We start from the raw sequence: 27,676 nt of genomic DNA on the forward strand, positions 1-27,676 counted from the left end.
CCTGTAATTTGGAACCAGCTGCTTTTCATGTTAGTTCAATTTCTGCTGTTTTTGCTCTTCCTGCTCCGCACTGTGCTACTGCCTCTTCAAGGGTCTGACCCCGTATCGCTGTCTGCAGCTATATTTGTGCTATTGTTTGTAATTTGATTTTTATTTTGTACTTATGTTATTACTGACTTTTTACTTGTCTTTAAAAATGTACACTATTAAAATTATATTAATGTGGTATCGAATTTGGAATAGAGGATTGCGAATTTTCACTAATATCTAAAATATTGGTGTCATAACTGCCTGTTTTGGTTTCATGGCTGGTAAAAAATAGTTTTTGCCGGAAATTTTTTGAAGGAAATTTAGGTGTGACAAAAGTTCGTTTGAGGTCCTGGGTACACCTGTTCAACTGGCCATTAACACAAATATCTAATCAGCCAATCACATGGCAGCAACATGGTGAAGACGATTAGCTGAAGTTCAAACTGAGCAACAGAATGGAGAAGAAAGGTGATTTAAGTGACTTTGAATGTATCATGGTTGTTGGTGCAAGACGGGCTGGTCTGAGTATTTCAGAAACTGCTGATCTACTGGGATTTTCACACACAAGCATCTCTAGGGTTTACAGAGAAAGTATGAAAAAGAGAAAATATCCAGTGAATGACTTGTTGAGGTCAGAGGACAATTTTGATCAGTAAATCTATTGTTTTATCATTAGAGAATTAAAATATGTCATACTTGCTTTGATATCGTCAATGTTTTGGGGGTCACAGATTGCTTCAGCCAGTAGCCAAAACAATAGACTGTTTTGTACAGTAAGAATAATTCCCAGTATTTTGCATCGGGAACTGGATTAAATGTAATAGATGTAGTTAGATGTAATAACAAGAGCCGAGCGAACAGAGCTACACTAGTGATGACAGAGTACGAATCAGCAGAGACCCTTTATTAAAAAATAATTTGGCTGTTAATAATGATTTGGTTCTTCTGCAATTATCTCAGTTGCGCACATTTCGCAAAGCATGTGTTGCTGCTCAGTGCTTCATTTGGTCTTATGTGGAGCATGACTTGAGCGAGCTGGGTGGCGTTTCAGCGTTGAGAAAGGCACGGGTCATTATTGCTTCACAAGTCAGCCGTATGTTAAGCAATAACTATTAGCTTGATGCTGGCCGAAAAGCAAATACACTCTTCAAGATGGAAGTATTAAGAAGAAATCAAGTGATTAACATATTTCCCTGTATTCCCAGTGTGCATGACTGGGACAGTAAGCATGTCAGATGTTCCAGAGGGATAGTTATGAATTTACAGCCAGAGAGAACATGTCAGAAGTCCTCAGAATTACATCAGAGCCGAGGGCTTAGTTTCACCGTGTCACGTCACACATGCCAAGAATCAAGGTGTTGCAAAGTGCTGCGCTGGTCTTTAGAGAGTTTGATGGCTTTCCAGACATGTGACATGTCAGCAAAAAAAGATGCAGCTTGTTCAGTGATTTTGCACGATTCAGCTTCCAGAAAAAGACTATCAGAGATGAACAACACGCATGTAAATGTCTCGATAGATTCCAGTGTATTCTTGAAGGCTACACAACTAACAACTATTTATTTATCACTTAATCTGTTGATTTCTTCTGGCAAAAATTGGCTAGTCCACATCTTGCCCATCGAGAACTGCAACATTTAATCACTCGTTTGGGAAGTGATCGCATTATAAAAATGTATCAGTAAAATGTGATGTTATTTAATCATTTGTTATATTTATATAGAAATTTTCTTTATGCGCTTTACATATGAAAGAGGGGAATCTCCTCAACCACCACCAATGTGCAGCATCCACCATGATAATGCGACAGCAGCCGTATTGTGTCAGAATGCCCATCACATACCAGTTTATTAGTGGAGAGGAGAAGGAGTGATGAAGACAATCAGTATATGGGGATGATTTGATGATTTACTCTTGTGGCTCATGTTGACTTGTGCAGTATGTGTACGATCACCATTGGGAAGCCAGTTATTATAGTTTATAAAGTTTTAAATATGAATATTTTTCTTACAAAACCAATCGCTTTACTTCAGAAGGCCTTTATTAACACCCTGGAGTCATATGGATTACTTTTATGATGGATGGATGCACTTTTTTGGGATTCAAAATCTTGGGTACCATTCACTCCCATTATAAAGCTTGGAAGAGCCAGGATATTTTTAAATATAACTCCAGTTGTGTTAGTCCTAAAGTAGACCTAAGATGGCTTGAGGCTGAGTAAATCATATAATTTTATTTTTTAGGTGAACCATCCCTTTAAACCCCTACTCTTTTTTGGAACGACATCCTGGGATTTTTAATGACCAGGTTTAACATCTCATCCAAAGGATGATGCTTTTTTGACAGTATAGTGTCCCTATCACTATCCTTGGGTGTTAAGACCCACACAGACCACAGGTTGAGCACCCCCTGCTGGCCTCACTAACACCAACTTAACCATCAACTTCCAGCAGCAACCTGGTTTCCCCAGCAGGTCTCCCATCCAGGTACTGACCAGGCTCTACCCTGCTTAGCTTCAGTGGCACCCAGTCTTGGGCTACAGGGAGATATGGCTGTATGTATTTTTCCATAATTTAAAGTGGCATCACTGACTGTGGTTCTTATATGTCAGCAGTTACTGTCATTATGGAGCTAATCAATAGATAAAGTTTAGACATCTTGATGTAGTTCTTCAGAACTCACACAGAAGATGCATCACATGCATGCACCAGTTCTTTAACAAGGACCCGCATGTCACTCAAAGACCCGTCTCTATCTTATTGTTAGAAAGGATGATCATTAGACTACTGTGTGAAGTTCACAGATGTCTGTGTGGCTGCAGGCTGTCGAGATGAGGTTTCTGTCATTCTCCAGTGGAGATTTCTTTATCATTCGGCTGACAGCTTCCCTTGAGACCTCAGATAAAGTGGGCAATAGTGGCGGCACTCATTTCCTACAGTATCACCGTCTTCAGCTGCAAGGTCAGAGGAAGTGCTGCAGAGAGAGAGAGAGAGAGGGAGGGTCATTACACATTGATCACTGTGCTGTTTTGCATAAGCAATGCACCTGCACCAAAATCCTCCTGATTTTCCACACGTGCTTCTTAATAATGCAGTGCACTACATGAACACTTCAGAACAGAACAGACTGTTTATTTGCCACAAGACCAGGGCCGAGGGAAATTGTTTCCAGGACTTACAGTTTCCGTACACTGTACCGTAAACAACATGTTACCATAGCACATCCCCATCTTAAATTACCGTGACGGTCCCCGCGGTGTAATCTGAGGTTAAGTGTCTTACTCAAGGGCATGACGGTGATAGCTGTCACAACATCTACATTTCACTAGTCAATAACAATAGCAGTGAAAATTCATGATTCTCCACACAGATTTACAAACTCAACTCTGTTTATTTAAAGAGGATCTATTCTGCTTTTTCCCCCATCTTTTTTAGTGTGTAATGTTGTTGTTTGAGCATGAAAAAAAGCTCTGCAAAGTTCCAAAGCACAAAGAGTTCTTCTCTATCTCAGTGTCAGTGTTTCTGAACTTTATCTAGAGTTTTCTTCACAATATTCCTTATTTAAATAATTCATACGCAGAATAAAGGGGCGGGGCCTGGTTGAGTGAGTTAGTAGTGACGTTTGAGCTTCTGCAAGAACCAATGAGGTTCGTTCTCGTGTTAAGCAGCACGTTTGAGCTTCAACAAGAACCAATGAGGTTCATTCTCGTGTTACGCAGGACGTTTGAGCTTCAACAAGAACCAAAGAGGTTCATTCTCGTGTTGCGCATCACATTTGAGCTTCAGCAAGAACCAATGAGGTTCATTCTCATGTTACGCATCACATTTGAGCTTCAGCAAGAACCAATGAGGTTCATTCTCGTGTTACGCATCACATTTGAGCTTCAGCAAGAACCAATGAGGTTCATTCTCGTGTTACGCATCACATTTGAGCTTCATCAAGAACCAATGAGGTTCATTCTCGTGTTACGCATCACATTTGAGCTTCAGCAAGAACTAGGGCTGCACGATTAATCGCATGCTATTCTCACGCGCATTTCGTCAGTAAAGCCGGTTCCCTGATTACCGCTAAATCGCCATCACCTGCTTTTAAACGGAGCGCCTTTTAATAGACGGAGCCGTAGTTCACGGACAAGCCACGCAATATCGCGTTCATTATCGCAGGCGATTCATCTGCGATATGAACGCGATATTGCGTGGCTTTTCAGTGATCTACGGCTCCGTCTATTAAAAGGCGCTCCGTTTAAAAACAGGTGATGGCGATTTAGCGGTAATCAGGGAACCGGCTTTACTGACGAAATGCGCGTGAGAATAGCATGCGATTAATCGTGCAGCCCTAGCAAGAACCAATGAGGTTCATTCTCGTGTTACGCATCACATTTGAGCTTCAGCAAGAACCAATGAGGTTCATTCTCGTGTTACGCAGCACGTTTGAGCTTCAGCGAGAACCAATGAGGTTCATTCTCGTGTTACGCATCACATTTGAGCTTCAGCAAGAACCAATGAGGTTCATTCTCGTGTTACGCATCACATTTGAGCTTCAGCAAGAACCAATGAGGTTCATTCTCGTGTTACGCATCACATTTGAGCTTCATCAAGAACCAATGAGGTTCATTCTCGTGTTACGCATCACATTTGAGCTTCAGCAAGAACTAGGGCTGCACGATTAATCGCATGCTATTCTCACGCGCATTTCGTCAGTAAAGCCGGTTCCCTGATTACCGCTAAATCGCCATCACCTGCTTTTAAACGGAGCGCCTTTTAATAGACGGAGCCGTAGTTCACGGACAAGCCACGCAATATCGCGTTCATTATCGCAGGCGATTCATCTGCGATATGAACGCGATATTGCGTGGCTTTTCAGTGATCTACGGCTCCGTCTATTAAAAGGCGCTCCGTTTAAAAACAGGTGATGGCGATTTAGCGGTAATCAGGGAACCGGCTTTACTGACGAAATGCGCGTGAGAATAGCATGCGATTAATCGTGCAGCCCTAGCAAGAACCAATGAGGTTCATTCTCGTGTTACGCATCACATTTGAGCTTCAGCAAGAACCAATGAGGTTCATTCTCGTGTTACGCAGCACGTTTGAGCTTCAGCGAGAACCAATGAGGTTCATTCTCGTGTTACGCATCACATTTGAGCTTCAGCAAGAACCAATGAGGTTCATTCTCGTGTTACGCATCACATTTGAGCTTCAGCAAGAACCAATGAGGTTCATTCTCGTGTTACGCATCACATTTGAGCTTCAGCAAGAACCAATGAGGTTCATTCTCGTGTTACGCAGCACGTTTGAGCTTCATCAAGAACCAATGAGGTTCATTCTCGTGTTACGCAACACGTTTGAGCTTCAGCGAGAACCAATGAGGTTCATTCTCGTGTTACGCATCACATTTGAGCTTCAGCAAGAACCAATGAGGTTCATTCTCGTGTTACGCATCACATTTGAGCTTCAGCAAGAACCAATGAGGTTCATTCTCGTGTTACGCAGCACGTTTGAGCTTCATCAAGAACCAATGAGGTTCATTCTCGTGTTACGCAACACGTTTGAGCTTCAGCGAGAACCAATGAGGTTCATTCTCGTGTTACGCATCACATTTGAGCTTCAGCGAGAACCAATGAGGTTCATTCTCGTGTTACACAGCACGTTTGAGCTTCAGCAAGAACCAATGAGGTTCATTCTCGTGTTACGCATCACATTTGAGCTTCAGCAAGAACCAATGAGGTTCATTCTCGTGTTACGCAGCACGTTTGAGCTTCAGCAAGAACCAATGAGGTTCATTCTCGTGTTATGCAGCACGTTTGAGCTTCATCAAGAACCAATGAGGTTCATTCTCGTGTTACGCAGCACGTTTGAGCTTCAGCGAGAACCAATGAGGTTCATTCTCGTGTTACGCAGCATGTTTGAGCTTCAGCGAGAACCAATGAGGTTCATTCCCATGTTACGCATCACATTTGAGCTTCAGCAAGAAGCAATGAGGTTCATTCTCGTGTTACGCAGCACGTTTGAGCTTCAGCGAGAACCAATGAGGTTCATTCCGTGTTACGCATCACATTTGAGCTTCAGCAAGAACCAATGAGGTTCATTCTCGTGTTACGCATCACATTTGAGCTTCAGCAAGAACCAATGAGGTTCATTCTCGTGTTACGCATCACATTTGAGCTACAGCAAGAACCAATGAGGTTCATTCTCGTGTTACGCAGCACGTTTGAGCTTCAGCGAAAACCAATGAGGTTCATTCTCATGTTACGCAGCACGTTTGAGCTTCAGCGAAAACCAATGAGGTTCATTCTCATGTTACGCAGCACGTTTGAGCTTCAGCAAGAACCAATGAGGTTCATTCTCGTGTTGCGCAGCACGTTTGAGCTTCATCAAGAACCAATGAGGTTCATTCTCGTGTTACGCAGCACGTTTGAGCTTCATCAAGAACCAATGAGGTTCATTCTCGTGTTACGCAACACGTTTGAGCTTCAGCGAGAACCAATGAGGTTCATTCTCGTGTTACGCATCACATTTGAGCTTCAGCAAGAACCAATGAGGTTCATTCTCGTGTTACACAGCACGTTTGAGCTTCAGCAAGAACCAATGAGGTTCATTCTCGTGTTACGCAGCACGTTTGAGCTTCATCAAGAACCAATGAGGTTCATTCTCGTGTTACGCAGCACGTTTGAGCTTCAGCAAGAACCAATGAGGTTCATTCCCGTGTTACGCAGCACGTTTGAGCTTCATCAAGAACCAATGAGGTTCATTCTCGTGTTACGCAGCACGTTTGAGCTTCAGCGAGAACCAATGAGGTTCATTCTCGTGTTACGCAGCACGTTTGAGCTTCAGCGAGAACCAATGAGGTTCATTCTCGTGTTACGCAGCACGTTTGAGCTTCAGCGAGAACCAATGAGGTCCATTCTCGTGTTACGCAGCACGTTTGAGCTTCAGCGAGAACCAATGAGGTTCATTCTCGTGTTACGCAGCATGTTTGAGCTTCAGCGAGAACCAATGAGGTTCATTCCCGTGTTACGCATCACATTTGAGCTTCAGCAAGAACCAATGAGGTTCATTCTCGTGTTACGCAGCATGTTTGAGCTTCAGCGAGAACCAATGAGGTTCATTCTCGTGTTACGCAGCATGTTTGAGCTTCAGCGAGAACCAATGAGGTTCATTCCCGTGTTACGCATCACATTTGAGCTTCATCAAGAACCAATGAGGATCGTTCTCGTGTTACGCAGCACGTTTGAGCTTCAGCGAGAACCAATGAGGTTCATTCCCGTGTTACGCATCACATTTGAGCTTCAGCAAGAACCAATGAGGTTCATTCTCGTGTTACGCAGCACGTTTGAGCTTCAGCAAGAACCAATGAGGTTCATTCTCGTGTTACGCATCACATTTGAGCTTCAGCAAGAACCAATGAGGTTCATTCTCGTGTTACGCAGCACGTTTGAGCTTCAGCAAGAACCAATGAGGTTCATTCTCGTGTTACGCATCACATTTGAGCTTCAGCAAGAACCAATGAGGTTCATTCTCGTGTTGCGCATCACATTTGAGCTTCAGCAAGAACCAATGAGGTTCATTCCCGTGTTACGCAGCACGTTTGAGCTTCAGCAAGAACCAATGAGGTTCATTCTCGTGTTACGCATCACATTTGAGCTTCAGCAAGAACCAATGAGGTTCATTCTCGTGTTACGCATCACATTTGAGCTTCAGCGAGAACCAATGAGGTTCATTCTCGTGTTACGCATCACATTTGAGCTTCAGCGAGAACCAATGAGGTTCATTCTCGTGTTACGCAGCACGTTTGAGCTTCAGCAAGAACCAATGAGGTTCATTCTCGTGTTACGCAGCACGTTTGAGCTTCAGCAAGAACCAATGAGGTTCATTCTCGTGTTACGCATCACATTTGAGCTTCAGCAAGAACCAATGAGGTTCATTCTCGTGTTACGCAGCACGTTTGAGCTTCAGCAAGAACCAATGAGGTTCATTCTCGTGTTACGCATCACATTTGAGCTTCAGCAAGAACCAATGAGGTTCATTCTCGTGTTGCGCATCACATTTGAGCTTCAGCAAGAACCAATGAGGTTCATTCCCGTGTTACGCAGCACGTTTGAGCTTCAGCAAGAACCAATGAGGTTCATTCTCGTGTTACGCATCACATTTGAGCTTCAGCAAGAACCAATGAGGTTCATTCTCGTGTTACGCATCACATTTGAGCTTCAGCGAGAACCAATGAGGTTCATTCTCGTGTTACGCATCACATTTGAGCTTCAGCGAGAACCAATGAGGTTCATTCTCGTGTTACGCAGCACGTTTGAGCTTCAGCGAGAACCAATGAGGTTCATTCTCGTGTTACGCAGCACATTTGAGCTTCAACAGGAACCAATGAGGTTCATTCTCGTGTTACGCATCACATTTGAGCTTCAGCGAGAACCAATGAGGTTCATTCTCGTGTTACGCAGCACGTTTGAGCTTCAGCAAGAACCAATGAGGTTCATTCTCGTGTTACGCATCACATTTGAGCTTCAGCAAGAACCAATGAGGTTCATTCTCGTGTTACGCATCACATTTGAGCTTCAGCAAGAACCAATGAGGTTCATTCTCGTGTTACGCAGCACGTTTGAGCTTCATCAAGAACCAATGAGGTTCATTCTCGTGTTACGCAACACGTTTGAGCTTCAGCGAGAACCAATGAGGTTCATTCTCGTGTTACGCATCACATTTGAGCTTCAGCAAGAACCAATGAGGTTCATTCTCGTGTTACGCATCACATTTGAGCTTCAGCAAGAACCAATGAGGTTCATTCTCGTGTTACGCAGCACGTTTGAGCTTCAGCAAGAACCAATGAGGTTCATTCTCGTGTTACGCATCACATTTGAGCTTCAGCAAGAACCAATGAGGTTCATTCTCGTGTTACGCATCACATTTGAGCTTCAGCAAGAACCAATGAGGTTCATTCTCGTGTTACGCAGCACGTTTGAGCTTCATCAAGAACCAATGAGGTTCATTCTCGTGTTACGCAACACGTTTGAGCTTCAGCGAGAACCAATGAGGTTCATTCTCGTGTTACGCATCACATTTGAGCTTCAGCAAGAACCAATGAGGTTCATTCTCGTGTTACGCATCACATTTGAGCTTCAGCAAGAACCAATGAGGTTCATTCTCGTGTTACGCAGCACGTTTGAGCTTCATCAAGAACCAATGAGGTTCATTCTCGTGTTACGCAACACGTTTGAGCTTCAGCGAGAACCAATGAGGTTCATTCTCGTGTTACGCATCACATTTGAGCTTCAGCGAGAACCAATGAGGTTCATTCTCGTGTTACACAGCACGTTTGAGCTTCAGCAAGAACCAATGAGGTTCATTCTCGTGTTACGCATCACATTTGAGCTTCAGCAAGAACCAATGAGGTTCATTCTCGTGTTACGCAGCACGTTTGAGCTTCAGCAAGAACCAATGAGGTTCATTCTCGTGTTATGCAGCACGTTTGAGCTTCATCAAGAACCAATGAGGTTCATTCTCGTGTTACGCAGCACGTTTGAGCTTCAGCGAGAACCAATGAGGTTCATTCTCGTGTTACGCAGCATGTTTGAGCTTCAGCGAGAACCAATGAGGTTCATTCCCATGTTACGCATCACATTTGAGCTTCAGCAAGAAGCAATGAGGTTCATTCTCGTGTTACGCAGCACGTTTGAGCTTCAGCGAGAACCAATGAGGTTCATTCCGTGTTACGCATCACATTTGAGCTTCAGCAAGAACCAATGAGGTTCATTCTCGTGTTACGCATCACATTTGAGCTTCAGCAAGAACCAATGAGGTTCATTCTCGTGTTACGCATCACATTTGAGCTACAGCAAGAACCAATGAGGTTCATTCTCGTGTTACGCAGCACGTTTGAGCTTCAGCGAAAACCAATGAGGTTCATTCTCATGTTACGCAGCACGTTTGAGCTTCAGCAAGAACCAATGAGGTTCATTCTCGTGTTGCGCAGCACGTTTGAGCTTCATCAAGAACCAATGAGGTTCATTCTCGTGTTACGCAGCACGTTTGAGCTTCATCAAGAACCAATGAGGTTCATTCTCGTGTTACGCAACACGTTTGAGCTTCAGCGAGAACCAATGAGGTTCATTCTCGTGTTACGCATCACATTTGAGCTTCAGCAAGAACCAATGAGGTTCATTCTCGTGTTACACAGCACGTTTGAGCTTCAGCAAGAACCAATGAGGTTCATTCTCGTGTTACGCAGCACGTTTGAGCTTCATCAAGAACCAATGAGGTTCATTCTCGTGTTACGCAGCACGTTTGAGCTTCAGCAAGAACCAATGAGGTTCATTCCCGTGTTACGCAGCACGTTTGAGCTTCAGCGAGAACCAATGAGGTTCATTCTCGTGTTACGCAGCACGTTTGAGCTTCAGCGAGAACCAATGAGGTTCATTCTCGTGTTACGCAGCACGTTTGAGCTTCAGCGAGAACCAATGAGGTTCATTCTCGTGTTACGCAGCACGTTTGAGCTTCAGCGAGAACCAATGAGGTCCATTCTCGTGTTACGCAGCACGTTTGAGCTTCAGCGAGAACCAATGAGGTTCATTCTCGTGTTACGCAGCATGTTTGAGCTTCAGCGAGAACCAATGAGGTTCATTCCCGTGTTACGCATCACATTTGAGCTTCAGCAAGAACCAATGAGGTTCATTCTCGTGTTACGCAGCATGTTTGAGCTTCAGCGAGAACCAATGAGGTTCATTCTCGTGTTACGCAGCATGTTTGAGCTTCAGCGAGAACCAATGAGGTTCATTCCCGTGTTACGCATCACATTTGAGCTTCATCAAGAACCAATGAGGATCGTTCTCGTGTTACGCAGCACGTTTGAGCTTCAGCGAGAACCAATGAGGTTCATTCCCGTGTTACGCATCACATTTGAGCTTCAGCAAGAACCAATGAGGTTCATTCTCGTGTTACGCAGCACGTTTGAGCTTCAGCAAGAACCAATGAGGTTCATTCTCGTGTTACGCATCACATTTGAGCTTCAGCAAGAACCAATGAGGTTCATTCTCGTGTTACGCAGCACGTTTGAGCTTCAGCAAGAACCAATGAGGTTCATTCTCGTGTTACGCATCACATTTGAGCTTCAGCAAGAACCAATGAGGTTCATTCTCGTGTTGCGCATCACATTTGAGCTTCAGCAAGAACCAATGAGGTTCATTCCCGTGTTACGCAGCACGTTTGAGCTTCAGCAAGAACCAATGAGGTTCATTCTCGTGTTACGCATCACATTTGAGCTTCAGCAAGAACCAATGAGGTTCATTCTCGTGTTACGCATCACATTTGAGCTTCAGCGAGAACCAATGAGGTTCATTCTCGTGTTACGCATCACATTTGAGCTTCAGCAAGAACCAATGAGGTTCATTCTCGCGTTGCGCATCACATTTGATCTTCAGCGAGAACCAATGAGGTTCATTCTCGTGTTACGCATCACATTTGAGCTTCAGCAAGAACATTTGGGTTAAACCGCTTGATTCGTATGGATTAGTTTTTTACAATTTCTTCATATACTTTTTGAAGCATCAAAGTGGTAGTTATGTATAGTGTAAATGGAGGGACGAAAATCTCATTAAAATATCTTTATTTGTGTTTCTGAAGATGAACGAAAGTCTGACAGGTTTGGAACAATAAGACGGTGAGTAAATGATGACATTTTTTTTCAAATTTTTGGGTGAACTAACCTTTTAAGTTTGAAATGTCTGTTTCCTCTGAGCTGAAAAGCGTGAACACTGGTGTTGATCAGTGTGTTGATGTTCAGATTTTAAAAGTGGTACTTGACGTGAACGATTTGAGAAGCGCTGCTCTGAATGACACTGAACGCAGCTGAATCTATCGCAGTGGTGTGTGTGTTTTCCTCTCACTGTGCTAAAGGTTAAATCATACTCATAATCTCTCTGGACACCCGCTATGCTTTACCCAACACATTGTGTTACAGGGACTGACGTAACTTCATTCCTCTATTCTAAGATTTCTAAAGTTCACCTTTCTCATTGATTGAAATAAGGTTTGGAATTAATGAGAAACTTTCTGATATTAGTTTTATGATGTGTTTTTCAGTGTTCAATCAATTGAAAGCCCAGTGAAATTGAAGTACAGCATGTCCACCTAGCTCTAATGCAACACACTAATCCAGAGCCCAGGGGGATGGAGAGATTAGCCCGGATTTACCATTTTCATGAAGGCAAAAATTACATTATGAATAGAAACTCATTGGCTAGATCAGCATTGCAGGGGGAGGATGGTGCAACCGTGCTGTATGTCTATATTCCTCGCTTTTAATATTGTGCACTTTGATCAAACTTCACACGGGCATCTGGTTTTCGGCGGTTTGTTAAAGTGATGTGTGTGAGACTAGAAGGTACACACGGTCCTGTAAGCTCTTTAAAAATGCTGGAATTAGGAAAGTATTAGAGAAAACAATGAAATGACATCTGCGCTGCACTTCGTTAGATGAAGACAACGATCACACGTTTACTGAACACAGTATTGTCTGAAACACAAGCGTTTTTTACCCAAGGCTATAATTTGAGAGCGTTTAAATGGTGCTGGTTCAGTCAGAGGTCATTTGTTATGCAATTGCAGTGGCATTTATAACCTGTCCATCTGTAACAACTGGCCAGAATTCAGGTGGACGCAGAACAATCCCTACAGGGCATCTGAGGGTCAAAACATTGTTTAATAGAGGAAGTGTCACATGATGCCTATTTCTTTAGACAAGCTGCAAAAGTGTTCAGTAAATCGGCCTTATGCCTTTCCTGGAAGCCCCAAATGAGCAGACGCACTGAAAGTAGCTTTTGTACCCGCTCGCAGTGTGATTAGAGGCATTTTTTCAGAGGTCCGATGTAAAAATACTTCAGTTATGTCATTGACGGTGTGGAATCTGTGACTAATACACAAATACAGAAGCTCTTTAGCTCCTATTATATGAATAATCCTCTGAAGTTATGAGTTTGCACTTTCAAGCAATTGCAAAATGACGTGATTAAAGCAGTAATATACTTTATAAAGTGCTATGCTTGCTAATACTTCACAATAAAATATGATGTGTACATTGCATATAAGCAGTTTTTGTTGTTGGTTGGTTGCATAATTGCATTAATAACTCTCAGAATTACTTAACTGCATATTATGTTTACCTGTACATAGGATATATGTCATTATTGACTTGATGAACCAAGTTTGAATGTTCACAATCATAATTAGGACAGCAGCGAAATGTACGTCATTTTAAAGTTGACAGCTCCACCCTTGTGAAAACGAAGAGTACTTATTACGGAAATAATATACTTAAGTATATACTGAATGGAATGTTTTCAGACACTTAATTGCATGTTAATTGAATTTAAATGACAGTGTAATATGGTTTACATTTATAATAAATGAAATTAGCTGAACTTTAGACCCACTAAGTAGGACACAACTTCAGTTCTTCGTCAGTGTCTTTGAGTGATCATGTGAACGTTCCTAAAAAAATAAGGTATTTGGCATTTTATTTTAAAATACATTTTTGTGTATTTTTGCCCAACCCTGCACATAATGAACTTACAAGTGATCCGAGGCTCTCGTTTATTCACAAATGTTTTTACACTGTAAAAAGTAATACGCTATATCTACTCCATAAAATTTTGGCAACAGATTACAAGCAATATTATTAATTAAATTCAACAAACAGAATTGAGTTAGAATTGATCAAATTAATTCCTTAAATGTCAACCATTTAAAACAAGTAAAATTTTAACAAAATATCTGAAAAACTTTTTTTTGCCAACATTGAAGATAAGTAGAATCACTGAAGGAAAGAGAAACACATGGATTATCAGTGGTTCAGATGTTGATTTTATTGAAAATGTTTGGTCACTGTTATGGTGATCAGTGTTTCCTTTAGTTGGGCAGTTTGACTCTTTGCTGTTTATGTCAGTTTGTGGTTTTTGTAATGGTGTTTGCTGTTTTTCTTTACACATTTTAAATAGTTGACTTTTAAGGAATTAATTCTAACTCAATTCTTATATGTTAAATTTAATTAATAATATTGTAACATAATATACTGCGAGGACTTCAGAAGATGCAATCATCTGGATCAACATGCACATTCCCAAATTTCTATATATCCTAATTATTATTAATATGTAATTCATTATTTCTAGGAGCTCATTGCTTCAGTTAAACTGCTAACAGTGATTGTAAATTAATTGCCTAAATTATAACATTATTTGCAGACTGCATTCTCTAAATTGTAATTTTGACATGCATTCTCAGTAAAGCTGCTTTGAAACGATATGTATCTTGAAAAGCGCTATACAAATAAATGTGAATTGAATTGCATTGAATATTGCTTGTAATCTGTTGCCGCAATTTTATTGAGTAGATAGAGCATATTACTTTTTACAGTGTATAACATAGATAATGTTGTTGAGAAACACATAATAGAGAATAAGTACATACTAACATAAGCTCAGACACCCAGAGGTTGTGTGGAAATGTCTCCAGAAAGAGTCAAGGCAACTGAATGAAGTAACATTGCATTTTAAAACTGTCCTTGTGAGCGAAATGAACCCATCCATCTTGCAGTCATGTCTCTGGAGTCCTTGAAAGAGGGATAGTGTCCCTCCAGTCTGCGTTACACTGGTCAGAGGTCAAGTGCTACCAGAGTAAATGCTGTTAAGGTATTTTTTGTGTTTACAACGCTGCCCCTCATCGATGCAATTCATCAGAGCAATAAAACTTCATAGCACAGTAGCATGAATATTAATGAACTTTTCACATCAGAGAGGGATTGAAAATCGTACAGATGTTGATGTTTTGTCAACAGCAGATATATTGAAAGTAGGATGTTAGCATGTTTTGCAAGATTTAACACATCGCTAACATGTTTTAGCATGTTGCTAACGTGTTTCTTGCATGAACTGAAACAATGCTAACATTTTTTAGCATGTTTCTAAAGTCAATTAGCACATTACTGGCATGTTGTAACATAGCATGTAGCATGTTTTTAATCTGATTTAACACATTGCTAGAATGTTTATAGCATGAACATGCAATTTTTGCTAACATGTTTTAGAATTTTGTTAGCATGATTTAACACTTCGTTAACAGGTTGCTTGCATGTTTTCTAGCATGATTTTGCACGGTTACCATGTTTTTGCATGTTGCTAACATGATTTAGCATGTTACTAGAGTGTTTTTACCATGAATTAACACATTGTTAACATGTTTCATCATTTTGCTAACATGATTTAACACAGGCTATTGCTAACATCTTGCAGCATGATTTAACACATTGCTAGCATTTTTTGCATGATTTAACACATTGCTAGCATGTTTTAGCATGTTGCTAACATGTTTCTTGTATAAACTAGCATGTTGCAAGTATGATTATAACATGAATTAGCAAATTGCTAACACGTTTTAACACGTTGTTAATGTTTCTACCATGAATTAGCCATGCTACACATTGCTCAATGATCAGACCTAGTCAAATGCCAAAAGCCCAGGAGAATAAGAAAATCTTTAGACTAATTTAGAAAGTATCTGTTGGAACATGGTGTAGGAACACTACTAGTGTAGGAAATGTGGGAATGCGGATTTTAATGAGGAAATACACAGAAGACAACCATGTTCACAATTAACGAGAACCGACAGAGACTGAGGGAGAACACAGGGAATATATACAAGTCAAACAAAGGGAGGAACTAAGACACACCTGATCAAATCAGTAACTAAGGGAACTAACAAGGACAGGACTAATGAACAACCTTGAATACAACTAACACCTTGTTTACACTGCATGCGTTTGCGGCGCGTTACAGCCTCTACGCGGTGTCAACTCACACCAGAAGCATTTCAGAAGCGAATCCAGACGATTCCACGAGACCAAGAGATTTGCCTGACGATTTTGTCTGGTTTCATTGTGTTTATTGCTATGCCATACTTTATTTTGCTGTAGCCTACAGACGAAGTTAATACACTCCAGTTATGGATGACAAGAACTAAAAAAGTTCAAATTTTCGGCTGGTGTAAACACAAGCATTCTGTGCGTTCCAAACAGGATATATCGCCCTCCGGAGGGCACTTCAGAGTGAAAACATTCATGGCCGCCATATTTGAAGGGTCGTTCGAAACGGAAGTGCTCAAAAATGACAACTTCAAAGGGTCCTTCAGAATGAAGGATTTCGAAGGGTACAACTGATGGACACTTCAGACCCCCATGATCCTTTGCACAGGGAAGTTGTTTTACATCGCAGAATGGGTACAGGAGGTTAGGAGTTCGATTTTATCTATAAATGTCTGTATGGCATTTTTCTATACTACTGTTAGAAGTTAGATTTGGTACATTATTATGGTCAAAATGACATTGTACTTCAACAAAAATACTTTACAGCTCCCTTAATCAGTCCATTCAAATGTTTCAAATTCATAGACACAATATATTTAACGTAAAAGACTGGCTTATAATGTTATTATAGTAAATTAATGTGTATTAATACAAAGAGTAAACCAGGGGAAAAAGATGAAGGCGCCTCCTTGATTGTCTCGTTAAGATGACGCTGAAGTGCATTCCAAAAAAATAGTTTTTTGACCCCTACACCCTTCATCCAAGCTCTCACTCCAGAGTGTAAACCCTTTGAAGGGATTAGGGCATAGGGATGAGCTCTTCCGAATGGAAGAGTGGCCGTGGATCAGCTCCGGTAGCCGCGTCGCAGCCGTAACGAAAACAATCTATAAACAGATATAACCCTGACACTATCAAGAGATGAAGTAGATTTTACAGACAAACTCAACTCATTCCACAGATAATGATGAAGCTGTTGTTACACTGCATAATGTGCTTTGACAGGCTTTGAAAAAATAGCATAGAGGCAGAATAAATGAGTTTAAACATGAATCATAATCGCAGGAAACATCCTCAAATACTGATTTTTATGCACAGTCAAGAGAAAACAACAGATGTGTGTGCAGAGAGAAAACACAGACACTTTGACTTTCATGAAACAGATTCTTGCTCCAGGCGAAATCACACAATGCCATTAATATTAGAGGAGTGTATTATATTTCTTGTGGGGTGCTCCCGGTCTGCAGTGGTCAGTATCTATCGAAAGTGCTCCAAGGAGGAACAGTGTTGAACCGGCGACAGGGTCGTGGGCGGCCGAGGCTCATTGATGCACGTGTGGTCCGATCCAACAGATGAGCTCCTGTAGCTCAAATTGCTCAATTGCATCAGAAATATAATACAATAACTGAATATAATAATTGTTACAATACAATACTTTTAAAATGAGCTTTCAGAAACCAATAGTAGCTACGTTTACATGCACCTAAATAATCTGGATTGAAAAACAGATTAAGCTTCATCCAATTTAAACTTCAATTGGAAATTTTAATATGACTATCTTCCAGTGTTAATTTTAAAAGCAAATTTTGATTTAGTTTTAGTCATAGTCTTTTGAATAAAATGCCATTTAGTTTTAGTCACATTTTAGTCATTAGAAATTGTTTTAGTTTTACTCTAGTTTTAGTCGAGTAAATGTCATCAGATTTTAGTTGACTAAATCTACAGTAAATTGACCGTTCAAGTGCAAAAAGACACAAAAGAGAGCTCAATTCAGTGCTTTTCAGGGATCGACACACTTATCATTGAGGTGCTATTATAGTTTTTGTTTAAAGTTTTGATTAGATTTGAAATTTTTTCTGCTTTCATTGTAATTTTAGCTAAAAGTATTTGAGCTTTTAGTATTTTTTTATGTGTTTATGTCTTTTAGTTTTTGCTTTTAAATATCTATATAGTTTATTTTATTTCTGTTTTAGTTATTTTAGTACACCAGGATAAGCAAAATCTTGGAAACTAGATGAAATAAAATAAATTTACATTTTTTATATATAAATTACCGTTTATTTCAAGTAATGAAGTTTTTTTTTTTTTTTATGGTTTTAGGTTTAGTTAACTATAAAACCCTTATACTTGTAAAATATATTGAATAATGTGTCAAACAATGTTCTTACTCTTTCCTTCCTGTGACAGAAGATGCAGTAGTTCACTATGAATTGAATAGAAATTAAATTAAATTAAATACAGTTTATTGTGTAAACAAAATAACAATAATGACAATTATTCAATAATGAATAATTTCAATAATGAAAAAATAATCCCAAAATACACCGTGACTCTTATTCTGAAATATCTGCGGTCTGCACTGTAGCAGGCTTCTCATTTGAGTTCAGACGAGGGAGATAAAATGTGCATTCGTCTACCGTCTAAAACATTTTACCATATAAACATTGTGTAGTAAACATTGTCATAATTCATCAACATTAGCTTGTAAGCAATCGCTTGGCATAAATGTGCACTATTCATTAAATGCGAATCAGTTGAAGAGCCTGTAGAGCGTCACGTTTCCCGCGGTTAGATCGGCACGTTGCACTTCAAATGTGCTCATCTTCCACACAGGACAGCAGTTCTGACTGGATATCTTCTCCAATCATCCCTCTCTATCATTTTTGTTTCGTTTTTATTTGTTGGTGAAAATTAGAGTAGATTTTAGTCATAGTTTTAGTCATTCAAAACGCATTTTTATTTGGTCATCGTCTCGTTTTAGTCCATGAAAAAATGTCATTGACGAAAATTATTCGTCAACGAAATTAACACTGCTATCTTCTCAATCAGATTCAAAAATACATTGCATAAGCATATGTTTACCAGAGCACATTACTGCTAACAAACATATTTATTTTTATGAATTTGCATTTATTTACGTCATATGAACTGAGGCCTGTTGCACAAAGAAAAATAGATGCTTTAGTTCATTGCTAACGTATTTCTAGCATGATTTAACACTTAGGCCTAACATGTTTTAGCATGTTGCTAACATTTTTTCTAGCAAGAATCAGCACAATGCTAACTAGCTTGTAACATTTTCTAACATGATTTAGCACTTTTCTTGTAAGTTCTCTAATGTATCACGTTGTTACCATGTTTTATCATGTTGCTAAAATGTTTCTATCATGAATAGAGGGTATGCATAGACGTCACTTTCCCGCCGGAACGCGCTCCCTCAGCTGGACTGAGTGGCAAAAGAACTGCTGCATGACTGTATTTAATAGGGGAAACTGCGAAAACACAAGTAAAACAAATGATTGCCCTAAAGTTTGGGCTCAAAAGTGTTTCTTATGACATGTCAAAGAAACCTAATCCATGGATATTGACATGCAGCCAAGAGTCATGTTTCCTGACATTTATATGTGCCTGATTTCAACAAACACAATATATAACAGTACAATATATAGGGTGTGATTTTTCCGCAAAATCCATCGTTTCGACACAAAATTGCAAATCCATGCTTCTCTGCTGGAGTCCAGATGTTTCTGTGAACTGCAGTGATCCATTTGCTTCTTTTTTCTGTAGCTTTCAGCAGTCTGTAAAATATACCTCAGATTTTGTATCAAAGCTATTTGTACAGTCAGTTTCCCGTTTTGGATGTGTTTTGTGTGTTTTTCGCGGCATTCACGCTGAAAACCAATAGTGCTTTTGTTCATAATTGTATCTGTAAAAGCTTAATCTTAAGCCTTGTCTCAACGGATTCTGGTCTTAAATGTGCCATGGTCAGCGTAACGTACGTGTGGTACAGGGTTCAGCGAAGGGTAACAGTTTCTCTCCAATTAACTAAAACACTAATGCACTCTGGAGAAGCTTGAGTTTGCTGTGTGTAAAAGGTTAATAGCTACTGGTCATGACCTCATGTAGTGCACTGGGTAGTGTTGATGTGTCCGTGCATTAGTGTACGTTCTTCTGTGGAACTCAAATGGATTTTTAATAAGAAAACAGCATGTCAATGATCACTGGCGATTCATCCTTCACCTTCATCCTCATGAGCAATGCTTCATTACATATATTCTTACTAAGACGTACATTTTTAAAATGGAGCACATGCTTGAGTATTGATGCTAAGGAATCGATGTCTTGAACTGAATTATTTTTGTGTTTTCAATGCTTTTTCTGCTTCTATGATTATTATGAATACTATTGGAGTCAAATGTGAGTCATCTCTCATGTGTTCAAATGAATAACACTATTCAGCTACGATGCCAACCTTAGAAAGCCGGTTTGAAGCCTTATTTGAACTTTTATTTTATTGCATTATATCAGTCATCATTAAACACTGCTCTCTTAAGGGTTAGTTCACCCAGAAATTACATTTCTGTAATTAATATCTCACCCTCATGCCATTCCAAACCCGCAAGACCTTCGTTGAATAAAGTCGTTAATTTTGTTTGGTTTTTGCACACAAAAAGTATTCTTGTCTCTTCATAACATTAAGATTGAACCACTGCAGTCACATGACTGTTTTAACAATGTCTTTAGTAGCTTTAGACGTCTTGAATGTGGTCATTTTGTTGCTTTCTATGGGAGATGGGGAAAAAAATCTCTCAGATTTCATCAAAAATATCTTCATTTGTGTTCTGAAAATGAACGAAGGTCTTATGGGTGTGGAACGACATGAAGGAGAGTAATTAATTATGGAAATTTTGTTTTTGGGTGAACTAACCCTTTAATATACCAAGACAGACATACATTGAGATATATATATATATATATATATATACAGCTATGGAAAAAATTAAGAGAATTAAGAAAAAGTTATATATATATATATATATATATATATATATATATATATATATATATATATATATATATATATATATATATATATATATATATATATATATATATATATATATATATATATATATATATATATATTCATGTATGCAATATTAATTATTATAAACTGCAATATTTGTTAAACAATATATAAAGTTTGTAGTTGGTTTGATTTTTTTTTTTAAGTCTCTTCTGCTCATGAAGCAGCATTCATTTAATCTAAAATACAGTAAAACAGTAGTATTATGAAAGACTATTACTGTTTAAAATAGCTTTTTTGGTATGTAGTAAAATGTAATTTATTCCTGTGATCAAAGCTGAATTTTCAGCATCATTACTCCAGTCTTCAGTGTCACATGATCCTTCAGAAATCATTCTGATATGATGATTTGCTGCTCAAGAAACATTTCTGAAATGCTTTTATTTTGTAATAAATAAAACCAAAACAAAAAAAATTTCCTGGTTAAATATTAAAGCACACTATGGTAAACAGTGCAATTTTTTTTTCATATTTTGTGTAAAATTGATAAAATTATCCACAAATAATGCTCTTTTCAATCAAAAACTGAAGTACATAAGATCAGATAAAAAAGGCCTACGATCGATCAATTCCAAAGATATACATTTATTATATATATAATCTTACTGACCGTACATTTCTACTTTTCATGAGTTGTTTTGGTATGTAAAATTAGCTGAAAAGCCAATATTATTATTATAATTTAGTTTAATAGTGGATTCCATTGTGACAACTAACCCCATTGAGGTTTATTGTGACAACATGCCCCACTATTGGTAAAGTCACAGAAGGTCAGTGTGTGTTTGTGTCTGTGGATTCTCTGGTGCACATCTGTCTTGTCTTGAGCGTTCCTTGCGTTCACCACACAGCACACTCTCTGATGCCTTCACATGTGGGTGTGTTGAACAGGAAGATGTGAAGCTGAGCTTCCTAATTTAGCCCAGCTCTGTATGATTCAGCTGAAATGCGTCGAGGCGCAGCTGAAATCAGGCTCACGATAAATAAAATACACCTCGCTCTCCAATAATAGCCCGTGACATGAGGAATGTGTGCCATTGTTGAAGCCAGAGGCCATGGAAAAAATAATTTGGATTAGTGGATTTATAATTATTTTCCTATTGTTCTGTCAGAGAGCTAAATGATTTAATGATAATGACAGTCCATTAATAACCTGCATTTAATGTGACATAATTACCTGACTGATCTCTGCGAGCGCTGCTGCGTCTGCCGGCGGGTGAGCAGGTGAAACAGGTGATGATGACTCACAGATTGTGGGATGAAGATGATGGGGCGGGTGAAGTAGCGTTCGATGATGTCATATGTGTGTGTGAGCGTGTCATTCCAAACTCACACAGTATTAGAGAACAGGTTTTAGGTCTAGAGACATGTTCCTTAAAGGTTGAAATGTATCATGTAACTGCAAACTAACTGCTAACGTCTTTAAATGTTACTACTTGTTTCATAACATTCAGATGTAACGTTCCTGTAATGTTTGAAGAACGATACAATTGAATGTTCCCTTAACGTTTGCATAACCAAGAAAAAAAACATTTTTAAAACAAAAACCTGGTCTTGTATTCTTAAAGCTTTTAAGAAAGCTCTAAAATTTCTATGTAGGAGTCTTAGCATAACCCATTAACTGTCACCCCTATTTGCCATTATATACTTAAATCAATAATATCGTAGTCTAAATCACTGCTGTTCTTACTTAGAGTTTTTGTTTCTAGGCAAATTATCTTAAAGATCTTAAATCATGAAGCATTTTCTTGACAAGTACAAATTATTTTCTTGTTTTCAGAAAAAAAATAAGTCAAAATTAAGTGAGTTTTTCCTTAAAACAAGCTAAATAATCTTACATCAAACCAAAAATAAACTATATAATCTTGTTTTCAGTTTGGATTAAGATTATTTTGTTTACCCCACTGGCAGATTATTTTGCTTGTTTTAAAGAAAAACTCACTTAATTTTGACTTATTTTTCCTAAAAACAAGAAAAAATTTTACTTGTCAAGGAAATGCTTCTTGATCTAAGAATTTTTAGATATTTGGTCTAGAAACCAGACAAAAATTCTAAGAACAGCATTTTTTGCAGTGAACCTAAAATAATATTGACTAACTTTACATCATTTGAAAGCTTACAAATTGTAGTTTTCATATTTGTAGTTTTCTGATTTTGAATGACAGAGGAACAGTCATTTAATAATAATTGACAACAATATTTGCAGACTCATAAGGCATGTTCAGACATTTATTTTGAAATAGTAATGAAAATGAAAAATCTTGTCCTTTTTGCATGTCTTTTATGTTTGTTAAAGGGTAAATTAACCCAAAAATGAAAAATCTCTCATTAATTACTCTCCCTCATGTCGTTCCACACCCGTATGAGCTTCAGTTCATCTTCAGAACACAAATTAAGATATTTTTGATAAAATCCGAGACTATACAATCAACACTTTCAATGTCCAGAAAGGAACTAAAGACATCGTTAAAGCAGTCATGTGACTGCAGTGGATCAACCTTAATGTTATGAAGAGACGAGAAAACTTTTTGTGCGCAAAAACAAAACAAAAATAATGAAGTGAACTAACCCTTTAAAGGTTGAATTCAAATACTGCCATTCTGCCTATACTAATTCTGAATAGGATGTCAGTTTAATACATTAAACATAATGGAAATAAATGGTTCAGGTCACTCAAACCATAGGCTATATGGAAATTGAAGAGTCCTTTTGTGGTCATCAGTGGAGCCTGGATGGTCTCTTGTGGAAAGGTTTGGTACTGCACCCTAACAAAATATTACTAAAAAATCAATTTTTGAGATATCATCCTAAAATTTGAAACACAACTTGATTAGATTTTAGATTTTGGCTTTGATTTTCTTGCAGTTTTAGGGTAAAACTATATATAAACTATATAAATATAAATATATATTTTATATAAATTATAATAAATTTGCCTAAACTAAAACGTCAATAACTATTTATTTTTTTTTCACGTTCATATTTTTTCTTTCACTTATAAAATAATCTAAAGTGTCCCCTTATTAAGAGACCAAACTTGAGTCTTTGCTCAAAAGTATTTAAGTTCGGCTCTGTTCCCCAAAAACACACATTATACAGCTATGGAAAAAAATAAGAGACCACTTAACATTGATTTCTGAACTTGGAGTCGTCTCTTAATTTTTTCCATAGCTGTATATGTGTATATATTCTTTATTTTTTATTTACTATCATTTTAATGTTGTACTTAACAAATTATGTCTGTTTTCTCCATTTAAGCCTCTTAAAAGTCCGTTTCCGTACTCCTAACTACTTTGGACTTAAGACTTCTTTTAAGGGTTAAGATGCTTTCTGAATTACCTTTTTCTTTGCTAGGATCTTTTCTTTCATTTTAAGAAGAAGCGCCGCATTTCTAAGAATTCTCTTAGAATTTTGTCACTATAGGAGCAACTCTTTGTACTAAGATTCTTTATGAATATGGGCCCTGGACGATTACGCTTTCATAACTTCATGAAAACTATAAACCTCTGCTTGAATTGTTCTCACACTGTGCTCTTTTTTTGGTATGAGCACTTTAGTATTTTGAAGATCTGAGGATTGTTCAAGCTCTTTGACTTTTTGAAATGTGAATGCACAGCTCACACGTCAGTGTTCGGCGCAGTGGTTTAACACATGTATGGAGATGTTGAGCCACGGTGCTGAATCTAGACGCACAGGTTTGAGTCTGTCCTCTCTGGATCTGTGTTCTGCGGTCTTTGCTGCACTGCAGCCCTGTGTGATGCAGCATTGATATGCGTGGGCGTCCCGATTCACAGGCACACACTCTGTCTGTCCTGCAGCAGAGCTCACACTCATCCCGTATGGGTCATGAGGACATGATCGGTTTGTTATGATGCTGCTCCTGATGAAGGCTCTCTGAATGATGCAAGATGAACTATAGGACTGTCAGTTACAAATAGAATGAATAAGTTACACAATTGCTAAAGAATCACAGTCATTCATCATCCTTGTTGTTTTGCAGAGTGCTGTTTCTAAGATACCATTCCGGTTCATTCTGTGCTCCGTGTGCTGGTTTGGTAAGGGCTGATTATGATTAAAGGATTAGTTCAGTTCAGAATGAAAATGTCCTGATAATTTACTCACCCCCATGTCATCCAAGATGTTCACGTCTTTCTTTCTTCAGTTGAAAAGAAATGAAGGAAAACATTCCAAGATTGTTCTCCATATAGTGGACTTCACTGGGGTTCAACGGGTTGAAGGTCCAAATGTCAGTTTCAGTGCAGCTTCAAAGAGCTCTACATGATCCCAGACGAGGAATAAGAGTCTTATCTAGAGAAACCATCAGACATTTTCTAAAAAAAAAATAAATAAATACTTTTTAACCACAAATGCTTGTCTTGCACTGCTCTGTGATGCTCCACGCATGACGTAATCATGTTGGAAAGGTCACACATGACCTATTCTGCATCCTCATGACTCTTACCTGCAGGTGAATCAGTGGTAAACTTGACAGACCCGCTTGACGTAAGACACCTGTAAATGATTGTGCAGGATTGGCTCATGCAGCGCTCGTGAGGAAGTGTGCTTGAAAACATCTGTTAATATGACTGAAGTGAAGCTGTGTGCGTGTTTCAAATTGACCATTTCAGGGACAAATTTAAACACAGAAATGAGCTAAAAAACAGACACAATATCCTTTAGGGCATCCTCGTTCAAAAATACAGTAAATAAAACACTTTTTTTCTTAGTTGTGAAAATGCAGAAACTTTGATTCTCTGTTAAGGTTAGGGTTAGTTATTTACAACTAGCTGTGTACAAAATATAAGTCTATGGTATGTCACTGTCTAGATACAGTAGCTAACTTAAAGGTGCAATGAAAGAATTTTGCAGTAAAATATCCAAAAACCACTATGCCAGTGTTATATATTTTGTTCACTTGAGTACTTAAAATATCCCAAATGTTTGCAACTATTTGTAAATCGTGAGAAAATTGCAATTTTAATCAAGGCTGCAGGACATGTGAGGAGTCGCCTGTCAATGGCGTTGTTACCCTCGGCTTCCGGTTTATTTTGTAGAAACACCTTTAATATTTACATGTTTTAATATACAAGGGAATATCTGTTTTGATATATTTATAAACTAATTATTGTTATATAGCTCAACACGTTTAGTCTTATTGTTTAAATCTAATTTTCTTATTTTTTTGCGAGTCTCATGCTTCACCGTGCCTCAGAGAAAAACTCTATTTTGTGAAGTAGCTAACATAGCATAATCAGATGCAGCTTTATTTTTAGTAACAGTAATACAGCATTTTCTCCATCATACAATACGTTTTAAAATGAATTGCATGCCATTTATCAACACAATCATCCAGTATTTAATCTGATATTGTAAAATGGATCTATCTTACTGCAGTGTGTAACAGTGTCTCACGGCAGCCGCCGAGCGAACGCACAGAGTAACGTTATAACATCATTTAACACTCTCAAATGTATCTAATATGATAAACAGAGCTGCGTTTCCTCATACTCATGACCGGAAAAGCGGCGCCGGCGACTGTGTCATAATAAAAGTCCCGCTGCTCGTGAGGCGTGTGTTGATCAATCGCTCCAGCTCCTCGTTCAGCTCCACAACACTCGCTCCTGCTCTGCTTCACACTACATTAGCGGTAATAATCACATCCATGAACATGATTTCTGCCCGAGTCCAATCCCGATTCTTTTGCACCATCCACTAAGGTGAAGACCACATATCCCAAGATTCCGCGCTCAAACTTGGCGTCATCAAGCTACGCCTTTGTTTTGAATATGCCTCTAGCGACCTCTAGTGGACAAAAATCTTACATATTGCACCTTTAATGGGGACATTTCATGAAAATCGGACTTTTTCCATGTTTAAGTGCTATAATTGGGTCCCTGGTGCATCTAACAACACATTAAAACAACCCAGTAACTTTGTTTTGGCATGTGAAAAAGACAAGCCGCTCAGATTTTGTGACGTAGGAAGGGGATCTTATTATAATATTACCGCCCCTTAATCTGCACATTTCCACCCACAGCACCACCATTTTGTGGTGTAATTTTATTTATGAAGGGAATGTGTGCAGATAAATTCATATACCAGCATGTGCAAGTCATTTTACACCACACTGCTTTACACACGGGGGTCAGTGAAACACAAAAGATGGATGGATACCAAATGATGCAATTTCGTATATATTTTGTGATGTTTGCAAATTGTCTTTCTGAATGTGTTTTGTTAGCATGTGTATTGTTAACTGTTACCATTGTGTATTACTGTATTCAGAGGGATCAGAGCCATGTCTTTATTTTCATGTTTAACCTGAAAACGCTTGTCTGTATAATTCATAAACACAACTTCATTCTTATTGAGTCTCTCTAACAGTGTGTAGCTTAGCGGTGAAGCACGCTGTCAAACTCATTCAGAATCGAATGTTTGCAATCATCCACAAAATACATGCCATAGCTGTGTTATATGCTGCATCAGGAACAGTTTGTACAGATCCATTATGAGAGCTATATTTGCTGTGTGAGCTTCTCCTGTATTGTTTATGCCTCAGTGTACTGGAATCGTGAGTTTGGGGGAGGGGAACATGAGCTCATTTGCATTTAAAGGTACACACACCAAATCAGCTCATTTTTTTCTTTTTTGTTTTATCTATCTATCTATCTATCTATCTATCTATCTATCTATCTATCTATCTATCTATCTATCTATCTATCTATCTATCTATCTATCTATCTATCTATCTATCGTTCTATCGTTCTATCGTTCTATCGTTCTATCTGTTGTTCTATCTATCTATTTATCTATCTATCTACAATGTTCTATCATTCTATTGTTCTATCAATCATTCTGTCCATCTATCGTTCTATCTATATCGATCATTCTATTGTTCTATCATTCTATCTATTTATCGTTCTGTGTATCGTT

The 27,676-nt window shown here is 38.6% G+C and overlaps 1 protein-coding gene across 2 annotated transcripts in view; it reads left to right on the top strand.

Annotated features, from left to right (window-relative positions):
• atp2b2 (ATPase plasma membrane Ca2+ transporting 2) overlaps positions 1-27,676 on the top strand; it is a 168,966-nt gene that overhangs the window by 27,267 nt on the left and 114,023 nt on the right. The window contains exon 1 of one of the 2 annotated variants that reach the window (XM_067388772.1): positions 11,649-11,685. The exons of the other annotated variant lie outside the window; for it this stretch is intronic. The gene's annotated coding sequence lies outside the window, so the exon portion shown is untranslated. Of the gene's footprint in view, positions 1-11,648; positions 11,686-27,676 lie in introns of those variants that run through there. 2 annotated transcript variants of the gene reach the window in all.

The sequence above is a fragment of the Chanodichthys erythropterus genome, chromosome 6 (genome assembly GCF_024489055.1).
Source record: "Chanodichthys erythropterus isolate Z2021 chromosome 6, ASM2448905v1, whole genome shotgun sequence".
Taxonomy (NCBI): Eukaryota; Metazoa; Chordata; class Actinopteri; order Cypriniformes; family Xenocyprididae; genus Chanodichthys; species Chanodichthys erythropterus.